The sequence below is a fragment of the Oncorhynchus kisutch genome, unplaced genomic scaffold (genome assembly GCF_002021735.2).
Source record: "Oncorhynchus kisutch isolate 150728-3 unplaced genomic scaffold, Okis_V2 Okis05a-Okis16b_hom, whole genome shotgun sequence".
Lineage (NCBI taxonomy): Eukaryota > Metazoa > Chordata > Actinopteri > Salmoniformes > Salmonidae > Oncorhynchus > Oncorhynchus kisutch.
Genome location: NW_022261982.1, coordinates 2,326,474 through 2,340,498, shown reverse-complemented (window position 1 = coordinate 2,340,498; position 14,025 = coordinate 2,326,474). Strand labels below are relative to the sequence as shown.

Below are 14,025 nucleotides of genomic sequence, written 5' to 3'. Positions count from 1 at the left end.
GCCTGTTCTCGGAGTAGCCTGTTCTCTGAGTAGCCTGTTCTCGGAGTAGCCTGTTCTCTGAGTAGCCTGTTCTCTGAGTAGCCTGTTCTCTGTGTGTAAAGTAGAGACTATAAACATGTGCAGAAGCTTCGGGGGCTCCGGATCTTTTAGTTCTGTGGACCAAAGAACCTGAAAAAATCAGTGCTTAGAAATGGAAGTGGAAGTGGAGGTAGATGTCTCACCTGTGTGCGGTTGAAGGCCACCCTGGCGAACACAGCCTGAGAGACGCTGGCCCTCTTCAGCTCCTCTCTGACCTGATGGTAGATGTCCGGACAGACCTCCACGGCCGACGGATTCATCCCAGGATCGGTGAGGCCTCCTGGGGCTTTGCAGGAGCGCGGGATGGGTGGGTGGTTGAGGAACTGTTGGTGCTGCTGCTGGTGGAGGGCCTGCGGACCGTGCTGGTGGGCTAGCAGGCGGCTAACAGCTAGCTGCTGGTTGATGAGGTGGGCCATGGCCAGTTGTTGCCTGACCATCTGAGGGCTGAGCTGGGGGGAGAGGAGACCACCCGGGCCCAGTAAGGGTTGGAGGGAGGCCGGAGGACCGGGAGGGGGCGCCTGGCCTCTGGGTGGTGGGCTGTGGTGGTGCTGGGCATGGGGTGAGTGCTGCTGAGACAGGTGGGGGAGGGCCTGTTGCTGGCTGGGGGTTTGGGGGTCCCCTAGTCCAACCTTGAGGGGTAACCCACCAAGCTGGGTTGGTGGGGTCAGGTGAGAGGGGGGGCGCTGTCCCAGGCCACATACGTCTGACATGCTGTCCCTCTCCACTGCAGATACAAACAGACATGGTGGTGAGAGGAGGTCTGAAGAGATCTCAATACCATCTATATACTGTTCAGATACTATATATATATATATATTCAGGTAATGTGCGTTCTTTCAAACTCACCTTTAATATCAGGTTTATCCCGTCCTGACCACATCTTCTCCAGGTATTCACCTGTAGTGAAGTCACATGCCATATATCAGACTGGTTAACAAAACAATACACTTATACAGTACAGCACAGTAGGTAGGTTACACAGCATTCAACTACATTTTATCCATGTATTTATCCATCCATCCAGCCATGCAATTGACATCAACAGAAGGTCCTAAGACTGACAAGTAGATCCTCCAATCAGATTCTGAGGTGACTACGCTAATCCAATGGGAACGTCCCATTCCCCGTTTTACAACATCTGGAGGGCTGCAGTGTGTTTGTCTTTTGGGGCCGCAGAGCAGAACAGAACATAACTAATACTATGGGCTGTAGGGAACCTGATCCTCCCTCCCCTGTCAGACCACAGGCACCATTTATCTCCTCTCCCACTTCTCCCTGTGTTTGGGGTCTGGTGTCAACTTTGATCTGCCTCCATGTTGGAATGACAGTGTTAAACAGGGAGGAGGGCGTAAGGAGAGGGTACATGGTCTGCTATGAGGTACAAGTGTGTGTGCATCCATGTGTGTGCATGCACTCTGTATGTGTTGTGTGTGTGTGCGCCATGCTCCTGGGTGTGTGTGTGTGTGTGTGTGTGTGTGTGTGTGTGTGTGTGTGTGTGTGTGTGTGTGTGCCCGTGCCCCTGCGTGTGTGTGTGATGTTTCCCTGCGTGTGTGTGTGACGTTTCCCTGCGTGTGTGTGTCTGTGTGTGTGACGTTTCCCTGAGTGTGTGTGTAAGGGGATCTCCCAGTGTGGAGTGGCAAGCGGCTGCTTCTGATTAGAGGCTGACAGTGTTTGGTTTTCTCTGCTATATTAAGGGTGACATTAAAAGATTATGTAAACCATGCATCATGGTGGGGTCTCTATAGAGCTGTCTCTAATACCATGCATCATGGTGGGGTCTCTATAGAGCTGTCTCTAATACCATGCATCATGGTGGGGTGTCTATAGAGCTGTCTCTAATACCATGCATCATGGTGGGGTGTCTATAGAGCTGTCTCTTACCATGCATCATGGTGAGGTCTCTATAGAGCTGTCTCTAATACCATGTATCATGGTGGGGTGTCTAGTCTCTATAGAGCTGTCTCTAATACCATGCATCATGGTGGGGTCTCTATAGAGCTGTCTCTAATACCATGCATCATGGTGGGGTGTCTAGTCTCTATAGAGCTGTCTCTAATACCATGCATCATGGTGGGGTCTCTATAGAGCTGTCTCTAATACCATGCATCATGGTGGGGTCTCTAGTCTCTATAGAGCTGTCTCTAATACCATGCATCATGGTGGGGTCTCTAGTCTCTATAGAGCTGTCTCTAATACCATACATCATGGTGGGGTCTCTATAGAGCTGTCTCTAATACCATGCATCATGGTGGGGTCTCTAGTCTCTATAGAGCTGTCTCTAATACCATGCATCATGGTGGGGTCTCTAGTCTCTATAGAGCTGTCTCTAATACCATGCATCATGGTGGGGGCTCTAGTCTCTATAGAGCTGTCTCTAATACCATGCATCATGGTGAGGTCTCTATAGAGCTGTCTCTAATACCATGCATCATGGTGGGGTCTCTATAGAGCTGTTTCTAATACCATGCATCATGGTGGGGTCTCTAGTCTCTATAGAGCTGTCTCTAATACCATGTATCATGGTGGGGTCTCTAGTCTCTATAGAGCTGTCTCTAATACCATGCATCATGGTGGGGTCTCTATAGAGCTGTCTCTAATACCATGCATCATGGTGGAGTCTCTATAGAGCTGTCTCTAATACCATGCATCATGGTGGGGTCTCTAGTCTCTATAGATCTGTCTCTAATACCATGCATCATGGTGGGGTCTCTATAGATCTGTCTCTCTAATGCCCCCTTAAGTATCAGTACTATTGCTGCTGTACAGGTTAATCTCAGGATTGAAGCTGCTGTCTGACTCTAACAAACACAGTGATCCCTGCTGGTCAGCAGAACATAATGTCAAAAATGACAATCATTTGGGGGGTTTTCTCGGGGGGGATTTTGCAGTTTAGTTAACCCACATCTCAGAGGCCTGCTCTATAGTAGTGCTGTATCTCCTATAAGCAGACTGTGTGTATGGACTTAATCATTAGTCCACTGTTAATACAGTCCCAAAATGGTTTGCAGGTCAGCAGTCAAGATTTCAAGATATTGGACTTTTAAGAACCAAAATGTCACTTTCAAAACGCATCATCATCATGATGTGGCAGATGACAGTTTGTTTCTTGAATGTCCAATATCTTGAAACCTTGACTGCTGACCTGCAACACGTTTTGGGACTGTATCAAGAGTGGACTAATCAAAAACAACATCTAAATATAGTTTTTGAGCGTTAAGGCGGGAGGTGGCCCCCCACAATCAAGTCCTGTCTTAGGCCCCCAAAAGCTTGAGCCGACACTACTCAAGAGCCCATGATAACTGTCTGCTGAAAGAAGGGCCCGACACTTGGGTCAGCTCAAGGACTTACAGTTAGGATCCCAGCCAATGACAGGCAATGTTATAGTGGAAGGTGCTAATGACATCTTATTGTCTATGTGGGGTGTGTGAGGCTACAGGAGCCAAGAGGGGACACACCTCACCTTGAATCCTTTTGTACTTCTTGTACCAGCGGCCAAACTCCTGGCACTTGGAGGTGGACACGTTGGCATAGTATGAGCTGTTGACTATGGCAGAGATCATACTCTGATGAGAGAGAGAGAGAGAGAGAGAGAGAGAGAGAGAGAGAGAGAGAGAGAGAGAGAGAGAGAGAGAGAGAGAGAGAGAGAGAGAGAGAGAGAGTATTTTGTATGTTTTAGTGAATGTGTACTGTGTAATACTAGACCTATAAGGACCTGGAGCACCACAACACAGTCACATACTGTATAGACTGGAGCACCACAACACAGTCACATACAGTATAGACTGGAACACCACAACACAGTCACATACTGTATAGACTGGAGCACCACAACACAGTCACATACTGTATAGACTGGAACACCACAACACAGTCACATACTGTATGGACTGGAACACCACAACACAGTCACATACTGTATGGACTGGAACACCACAACACAGTCACATACTGTATGGACTGGAACACCACAACACAGTCACATACTGTATAGACTGGAACACCACAACACAGTCACATACTGTATGGACTGGAACACCACAACACAGTCACATACTGTATGGACTGGAGCACCACAACACAGTCACATACTGTATGGACTGGAACACCACAACACAGTCACATACTGTATGGACTGGAGCACCACAACACAGTCACATACTGTATAGACTGGAACACCACAACACAGTCACATACTGTATGGACTGGAACACCACAACACAGTCACATACTGTATGGACTGGAACACCACAACACAGTCACATACAGTATAGACTGGAACACCACAACACAGTCACATACTGTATGGACTGGAACACCACAACACAGTCACATACTGTATGGACTGGAACACCACAACACAGTCACATACTGTATGGACTGGAACACCACAACACAGTCACATACTGTATGGACTGGAACACCACAACACAGTCACATACTGTATGGACTGGAGCACCACAACACAGTCACATACTGTATGGACTGGAACACCACAACACAGTCACATACTGTATGGACTGGAACACCACAACACAGTCACATACTGTATGGACTGGAGCACCACAACACAGTCACATACTGTATGGACTGGAGCACCACAACACAGTCACATACTGTATGGACTGGAGCACCACAACACAGTCACATACTGTATGGACTGGAACACCACAACACAGTCACATACTGTATGGACTGGAACACCACAACACAGTCACATACTGTATGGACTGGAACACCACAACACAGTCACATACTGTATGGACTGGAACACCACAACACAGTCAAATACTGTATAGACTGGAACACCACAACACAGTCACCTGAGAGAGAGGGCCCTCCTTGGCACATGATTCCCCACCACTATAAGGCTAATACAATGCAGTACAACCTAAGCCAGAGACTAAGTTGCATGACATGACATGACATAAGCTGTTACCTGAGAGAGAGGGCACTCCTTGGCCAGGGAACTCTGGTTCATCTCCTTCAGTAGCTCTTTGAGGGCGTTCCTCACCGTAGCGTGGTTCCACTGCTCTGACGGCAGATCCTCCAGCCTGGAAAAGCTGGAGCCAGGGTTGGATTCATTACCACATGCAAGGGAAAACTATTGAAAACATTATGCAATGAAAAAAAAAAAAATTATCATTGGACAACTTCACATAGTCCCTCCCTCTTTCAGTCAGTTTAATGCCTAATGAACACAACCCTGAGACACTAATACATCACTTCCTGTTTGACATATAACAACATAACAACACAAAAATGACATTTGACCCCAAAATTCTCAAGTGTCATTTTTCACCTCTTGGATCACTGAGATTAGAATCTGTACTATATATTTTGTAATTATTATCATTATGTTTTTGGATCAAATACTACGCATTTTACCATCATTTCCACAAAATGATAATTACCGTAGGAGTCCAAAAAAGTAATAAACAAGACATGTTCTAATATTTTGTAACATTGCTATCCTAATGAAAAGGCCTAAGTTAAACATTACACTGAAAATATGTCAAATGAAACTATAAAATAAAATCTGACTTTTTCCCAATTTGAGCTTTTTAGCCATTTTGGTAATGAGAAGGCCAAGTGGGGTAATGATAAGGCCAAGTGGGCTAATGAGAAGGCCAAGTGGGGTAATGAAAAGGCCAAGTGGGGTAATGAGAAGGCCAAGTGGGGTAATAAGAAGCCCAAGTGGGGTAATAAGAAGGCCAAGTGGGGTAATAAGAAGGCCAAGTGGGGTAATGAGAAGGCCAAGTGGGGTAATAAGAAGGCCAAGTGGGGTAATGAGAAGGCCAAGTGGGTAATGAGAAGGCCAAGTGGGTAATGAGAAGGCCAAGTGGGGTAATGAGAAGGCCAAGTGGGGTAATGAGAAGGCCAAGTAGGTAATGAGAAGGCCAAGTGGGGTAATGAGAAGGCCAAGCGGGGTAATGAGAAGGCCAAGTGGGATAATGAGAAGGCCAAGTGGGGTAATGAGAAGGCCAAGTGAGGTAATGAGAAGGCCAAGCGGGGTAATGAGAAGGCCAAGTGGGGTAATGAGAAGGCCAAGTGGGGTAATGAGAAGGCCAAGTGGGGTAATAAGAAGGCCAAGTGGGGTAATAAGAAGGCCAAGTGGGTTAATGAGAAGGCCAAGTGGGATAACGAGAAGGCCAAGTGGGGTAATGATAAGGCCAAGTAGGGTAATGAGAAGGCCAAGTTGGGTAATGAGAAGGCCAAGTGGGCTAATGAGAAGGCCAAGCGGGGTAATGAGAAGGCCAAGTGGGATAATGAGAAGGCCAAGTGGGGTAATGAGAAGGCCAAGTGAGGTAATGAGAAGGCCAAGCGGGGTAATGAGAAGGCCAAGTGGGGTAATGAGAAGGCCAAGTGGGGTAATGAGAAGGCCAAGTGGGGTAATAAGAAGGCCAAGTGGGGTAATAAGAAGGCCAAGTGGGTTAATGAGAAGGCCAAGTGGGATAACGAGAAGGCCAAGTGGGGTAATGAGAAGGCCAAGTAGGGTAATGAGAAGGCCAAGTGGGCTAATGAGAAGGCCAAGTTGGGTAATGAGAAGGCCATGTGGGGTAATGAGAAGGCCAAGTGGAGTAATGAGAAGGCTAAGTGGGGTAATAAGAAGGCCAAGTGGGGTAATGAGAAGGCCAAGTGGGGTAATAAGAAGGCCAAGTGGGGTAATGAAAAGGCCAAGTGGGGTAATAAGAAGGCCAAGTGGGGTAATGAGAAGGCCAAGTGGGGTAATAAGAAGGCCAAGTGGGGTAATGAGAAGGCCAAGTGGGGTAATGAGAAGGCCAAGTGGGGCAATGAGAAGGCCAAGTGGGGTAATGAGAAGGCCAAGTGGGTAATGAGAAGGCCAAGCGGGGTAATGAGAAGGCCAAGTGGGATAATGAGAAGGCCAAGTGGGGTAATGAGAAGGCCAAGTGGGGTAATGAGAAGGCCAAGTGGGGTAATGAGAAGGCCAAGTGGGGTAATAAGAAGGCCAAGTGGGGTAATGAGAAGGCCAAGTGGGGTAATAAGAAGGCCAAGTGGGGTAATGAGAAGGCCAAGTGGGTAATGAGAAGGCCAAGTGGGGTAATGAGAAGGCCAAGTAGGGTAATGAGAAGGCCAAATGGGTAATGAGAAGGCCAAGTGGGGTAATGAGAAGGCCAAGCGGGGTAATGAGAAGGCCAAGTGGGATAATGAGAAGGCCAAGTGGGGTAATGAGAAGGCCAAGTGAGGTAATGAGAAGGCCAAGCGGGGTAATGAGAAGGCCAAGTGGGATAATGAGAAGGCCAAGTGGGGTAATGAGAAGGCCAAGCGGGGTAATGAGAAGGCCAAGTAGGGTAATGAGAAGGCCAAGTGGGCTAATGAGAAGGCCAAGTGGGCTAATGAGAAGGCCAAGTGGGCTAATGAGAAGGCCAAGTGGAATAATGAGAAGGCCAAGTGGGGTAATGAGAAGGCCAAGTGGGGTAATGAGAAGGCCAAGCGGGTAATGAGAAGGCCAAGTAGGGTAATGAGAAGGCCAAGTGGGCTAATGAGAAGGCCAAGTGGCCTAATGAGAAGGCCAAGTGGGCTAATGAGAAGGCCAAGTCGGCTAATGAGAAGGCCAAGTGGGCTAATGAGAAGGCCAAGTGGGCTAATGAGAAGGCCAAGTGGGCTAATGAGAAGGCCAAGTGGGCTAATGAGAAGGCCAAGTGGGGTAATGAGAAGGCCAAGTGGGCTAATGAGAAGGCCAAGTGGGGTAATGAGAAGGCCAAGTGGGGTAATGAGAAGGCCAAGTGGGCTAATGAGAAGGCCAAGTGGGCTAATGAGAAGGCCAAGTGGGTAATGAGAAGGCCAAGTGGGCTAATGAGAAGGCCAAGTGGGCTAATGAGAAGGCCAAGTGGGGTAATGAGAAGGCCAAGTGGGTAATGAGAAGGCCAAGCGGGGTAATGAGAAGGCCAAGTAGGGTAATGAGAAGGCCAAGTGGGCTAATGAGAAGGCCAAGTGGGCTAATGAGAAGGCCAAGTGGGCTAATGAGAAGGCCAAGTGGAATAATGAGAAGGCCAAGTGGGGTAATGAGAAGGCCAAGTGGGGTAATGAGAAGGCCAAGCGGGTAATGAGAAGGCCAAGTAGGGTAATGAGAAGGCCAAGTGGGCTAATGAGAAGGCCAAGTGGCCTAATGAGAAGGCCAAGTGGGCTAATGAGAAGGCCAAGTCGGCTAATGAGAAGGCCAAGTGGGCTAATGAGAAGGCCAAGTGGGCTAATGAGAAGGCCAAGTGGGCTAATGAGAAGGCCAAGTCGGCTAATGAGAAGGCCAAGTGGGGTAATGAGAAGGCCAAGTGGGCTAATGAGAAGGCCAAGTGGGGTAATGAGAAGGCCAAGTGGGGTAATGAGAAGGCCAAGTGGGCTAATGAGAAGGCCAAGTGTGCTAATGAGAAGGCCAAGTGGGTAATGAGAAGGCCAAGTGGGCTAATGAGAAGGCCAAGTGGGGTAATGAGAAGGCCAAGTGGGGTAATGAGAAGGCCAAGTGGGGTAATGAGAAGGCCAAGTGGGGTAATGAGAAGGCCAAGTGGGCTAATGAGAAGGCCAAGTGGGCTAATGAGAAGGCCAAGTGGGGTAATGAGAAGGCCAAGTGGGCTAATGAGAAGGCCAAGTGGGCTAATGAGAAGGCCAAGTGGGGTAATGAGAAGGCTAAGTGGGGTAATGAGAAGGCCAAGTGGAGTAATGAGAAGGCCAAGTGGGCTAATGAGAAGGCCAAGTGGGGAAATGAGAAGGCCTAGTGGGGTAATGAGAAGGCCAAGTGGGGTAATGAGAAGGCCAAGTGGGGTAATGAGAAGGCCAAGTGGGGTAATGAGAAGGCCAAGTGGGGTAATGAGAAGGCCAAGTGGGGTAATGAGAAGGCCAAGTGGGGTAATGAGAAGGCCAAGTGAGGTAAAATGGGTGTTTGAGAATAAGAACCTCGTTCTGAAGGCATACAAACAAATACATGAATTCTACTCCTCCTCCAGGTGATGCATCATGGGTGAATAAAACGTTATTACAAAATGATTGGAGTTTTTACAGGAACTTGAAAAGTGTTACGATAATGAGACACAGTAATGAGACACGTGCTTGCACGTAATACATATTATAGTTTAATGTACTTCAACTAGTATACCCTTTTTATGACTTATGGACAAACTACAGCAACATCATTTTGTTTTTTATTCAAAAAAGTTTGGCTTTTCTGAAGTAAAATTGTATAAAATTACCAGAGAATCTAATTCGTACACATACTACTGCACCGTACTACTATAGCTGACCCTGTAAAACAACACATTTCACTGCACCTATTTAGTGTATGTGTTGTTATCCTGGTGCCAGCTAACCTGATATCAAACAGTGGCCATAATGATAGCGAGACTATCTACTCCTATCAACAAAGTCATAACCAGGGTGGATTGTTATAGTGTGCTGTGGTACTACCATGGTAACACTATTAAACAAAGATTATTGACGGTTACCATTACCCACTGTTGATAAGTGACTCACTGTAAGTGCAGGTTAGCGTTTTTCGTCATGAATGTTGTTCTGGAGGCAGCTCTGCAGAGTGCTCACTAGCTGGCTGTCATAAAGTCATAACATCTGATTTTAAACCTAACCTTATCTCTAACCTTAACCACACTGCTAACCCTAATGCCTGAATCTAATCTTAACCCTAACCTTAACCACACTGCTAACCCTAATGCCTGAATCTAATCTTAACCCTAACCTTAACCACACTGCTAACCCTAACGCTTGAATCTAACCTTAACCCTAACCCTAATGCCTGAATCTAATCTTAACCCTAACCTTAACCACACTGCTAACCCTAATGCCTGAACCTAATCTTAACCCTAACCTTCACCACACTGCTAACCCTAATGCCTGAATCTAATCTAATCTTAACCCTAACCTTCACCACACTGCTAACCCTAATGCCTGAATCTAATCTTAACCCTAACCTTCACCACACTGCTAACCCTAATGCCTGAATCTAATCTAATCTTAACCCTAACCTTCACCACACTGCTAACCCTAATGCCTGAATCTAATCTAATCTTAACCCTAACCTTCACCACACTGCTAACCCTAATGCCTGAATCTAATCTTAACCCTAACCTTCACCACACTGCTAACCCTAATGCCTGAATCTAATCTTAACCCTAACCTTCACCACACTGCTAACCCTAATGCCTGAACCTAACCTTAACCGCACTGCTAACCCTAATGCCTGAACCTAACCTTAACCACACTGCTAACCCTAATGCCTGAACCTAATCTTACCCTAACCTTCACCACACTGCTAACCCTAATGCCTGAATCTAATCTAATCTTAACCCTAACCTTCACCACACTGCTAACCCTAATGCCTGAATCTAATCTTAACCCTAACCTTCACCACACTGCTAACCCTAATGCCTGAATCTAATCTAATCTTAACCCTAACCTTCACCACACTGCTAACCCTAATGCCTGAATCTAATCTAATCTTAACCCTAACCTTCACCACACTGCTAACCCTAATGCCTGAATCTAATCTTAACCCTAACCTTCACCACACTGCTAACCCTAATGCCTGAATCTAATCTTAACCCTAACCTTCACCACACTGCTAACCCTAATGCCTGAACCTAACCTTAACCACACTGCTAACCCTAATGCCTGAACCTAACCTTAACCACACTGCTAACCCTAATGCCTGAACCTAACCTTAACCACACTGCTAACCCTAATGCCTGAACCTAACCTTAACCACACTGCTAACCCTAATGCCTGGACCTAACCTTAACCACACTGCTAACCCTAATGCCCGAACCTAACCATAACCACACTGCTAACCCTAATGCCTGCACCTAACCTTAACCACACTGCTAACCCTAATGCCTGAACCTAACCTTATCCACACTGCTAACCCTAACGCCTGAACCTAACCTTAACCACACTGCTAACCGTAATGCCTGAACCTAACCTTAACCACACTGCTAACCCTAATGCCTGAACCTAACCTTAACCACACTGCTAACCCTAATGCCTGGACCTTAACCACACTGCTAACCCTAATGTCTGAACCTAACCTTATCCACACTGCTAACCCTAACGCCTGAACCTAACCTTAACCACACTGCTAACCCTAATGCCTGAACCTAACCTTAACCACACTGCTAACCCTAATGCCTGAACCTAACCATAACCACACTGCTAACCCTAATGCCTGAACCTAACCTTAACCACACTGCTAACCCTAATGCCTGAACCTAACCTTAACCACACTGCTAACCCTAACGCCTGAACCTAACCTTAACCACACTGCTAACCCTAATGCCTGAACCTAACCTTCACCACACTGCTAACCCTAACGCCTGAACCTAACCTTAACCACACTGCTAACCCTAATGCCTGAACCTAACCTTCACCACACTGCTAACCCTAACGCCTGAACCTAACCTTAACCACACTGCTAACCCTAATGCCTGAACCTAACCTTCACCACACTGCTAACCCTAATGCCTGAACCTAACCTTATCCCTAACTTTCACCACACTGCTAACCCTAATGCCTGAACCTAACCTTATCCCTAACCTTCACCACACTGCTAACCCTAATGCCTGAACCTAACCTTATCCCTAACCTTCACCACACTGCTAACCCTAATGCCTGAACCTAACCTTAACCACACTGCTAACCCTAATGCCTGAACCTAACCTTCACCACACTGCTAACCCTAATGCCTGAACCTAACCTTATCCCTAACCTTCACCACACTGCTAACCCTAATGCCTGAACCTAACCTTATCCCTAACCTTAACCACACTGCTAACCCTAATGCCTGAACCTAACCTTATCCCTAACCTTAACCACACTGCTAACCCTAATGCCTGAACCTAACCTTATCCCTAACCTTCACCACACTGCTAACCCTAATGCCTGAACCTAACCTTCACCACACTGCTAACCCTAATGCCTGAACCTAACCTTATCCCTAACCTTAACCACACTGCTAACCCTAACGCCTGAACCTTATCCCTAACCTTCACCACACTGCTAACCCTAACGCCTGAACCTAACCTTATCCCTAACCTTCACCACACTGCTAACCCTAATGCCTGAACCTAACCTTATCCCTAACCTTCACCACACTGCTAACCCTAATGCCTGAACCTAACCTTATCCCTAACCTTAACCACACTGCTAACCCTAATGCCTGAACCTAACCTTATCCCTAACCTTAACCACACTGCTAACCCTAATGCCTGAACCTAACCTTATCCCTAACCTTCACCACACTGCTAACCCTAACGCCTGAACCTAACCTTATCCCTAACCTTCACCACACTGCTAACCCTAATGCCTGAACCTAACCTTATCCCTAACCTTCACCACACTGCTAACCCTAATGCCTGAACCTAACCTTATCCCTAACCTTCACCACACTGCTAACCCTAATGCCTGAACCTAACCTTATCCCTAACCTTCACCACACTGCTAACCCTAACGCCTGAACCTAACCTTATCCCTAACCTTCACCACACTGCTAACCCTAACGCCTGAACCTTATCCCTAACCTTCACCACACTGCTAACCCTAATGCCTGAACCTTATCCCTAACCTTCACCACACTGCTAACCCTAATGCCTGAACCTTATCCCTAACCTTCACCACACTGCTAACCCTAACGCCTGAACCTAACCTTATCCCTAACCTTCACCACACTGCTAACCCTAACGCCTGAACCTAACCTTATCCCTAACCTTCACCACACTGCTAACCCTAATGCCTGAACCTAACCTTATCCCTAACCTTCACCACACTGCTAACCCTAATGCCTGAACCTAACCTTATCCCTAACCTTCACCACACTGCTAACCCTAATGCCTGAACCTAACCTTATCCCTAACCTTCACCACACTGCTAACCCTAACGCCTGAACCTAACCTTATCCCTAACCTTCACCACACTGCTAACCCTAACGCCTGAACCTTATCCCTAACCTTCACCACACTGCTAACCCTAATGCCTGAACCTTATCCCTAACCTTCACCACACTGCTAACCCTAATGCCTGAACCTTATCCCTAACCTTAACCACACTGCTAACCCTAACGCCTGAACCTAACCTTATCCCTAACCTTCACCACACTGCTAACCCTAATGCCTGAACCTTATCCCTAACCTTAACCACACTGCTAACCCTAACGCCTGAACCTTAAATTAATATCAAAAAGCTGCATTTTTGTTTTCATACAGTTTTACAATATTTCCAATTTTGACTTTGCAGCTGGCCTATCTAGCGGAAACGGCTCAGTTCTGCCTCCAGGACAAGACTCATCCCAATAAACCTGCTTTTCATATCAATAAACCTGCTCTCTCCCTGCTCCTCGCTCTCGCTCACTCACTCACTCACTCACTCACTCACTCACTCACTCACTCACTCACTCACACACACACACACACACACACACACACACACACACACACACACACACACATACACACACACACACACACACACACACTCCCGTCCGTCCCCACTGACCTCTGCAGTAGGATGCGGAGGGTAACCATGTGATAGACGTCCAGCAGCATGTCGGCGACGGTGGCCTCGGGGGCGTCAGTCAGGTAGTGGATGGGCATGGGGTTCCAGCGGCCCACTTTGATGATGCCTGGAGGGGAGACAGAACAATGATGTCATCAACATGCTTCCATTTTCAGTTTATACACATTCACCTGGGGGTTCATTTCTTAAGGTTGCCGAAGACGACAAAGTCTGTATGTGTGTGTGCCTGTACATGTGAAAACCTAGACATAATGTTTCTATATTTTCATCAGCGGCTGTAAAACTCATGGTTTAACAATGAGAGATAAAGATTGAGATAAAGAGATAAAGAGTGTTATCTATTAATGCATTATCAGCCTGGGGAAGAGGCACCGACCTGATTCCCCACATCTATCAACCCTAACCCTTATCAGCCTGGGGAAG

The 14,025-nt window shown here is 47.0% G+C and overlaps 1 pseudogene; it reads right to left on the bottom strand.

Annotated features, from left to right (window-relative positions):
• The window catches only part of LOC116359819 (DNA-binding protein SATB2-like), a 54,726-nt pseudogene that overhangs the window by 18,210 nt on the left and 22,491 nt on the right, over window positions 1-14,025 (bottom strand).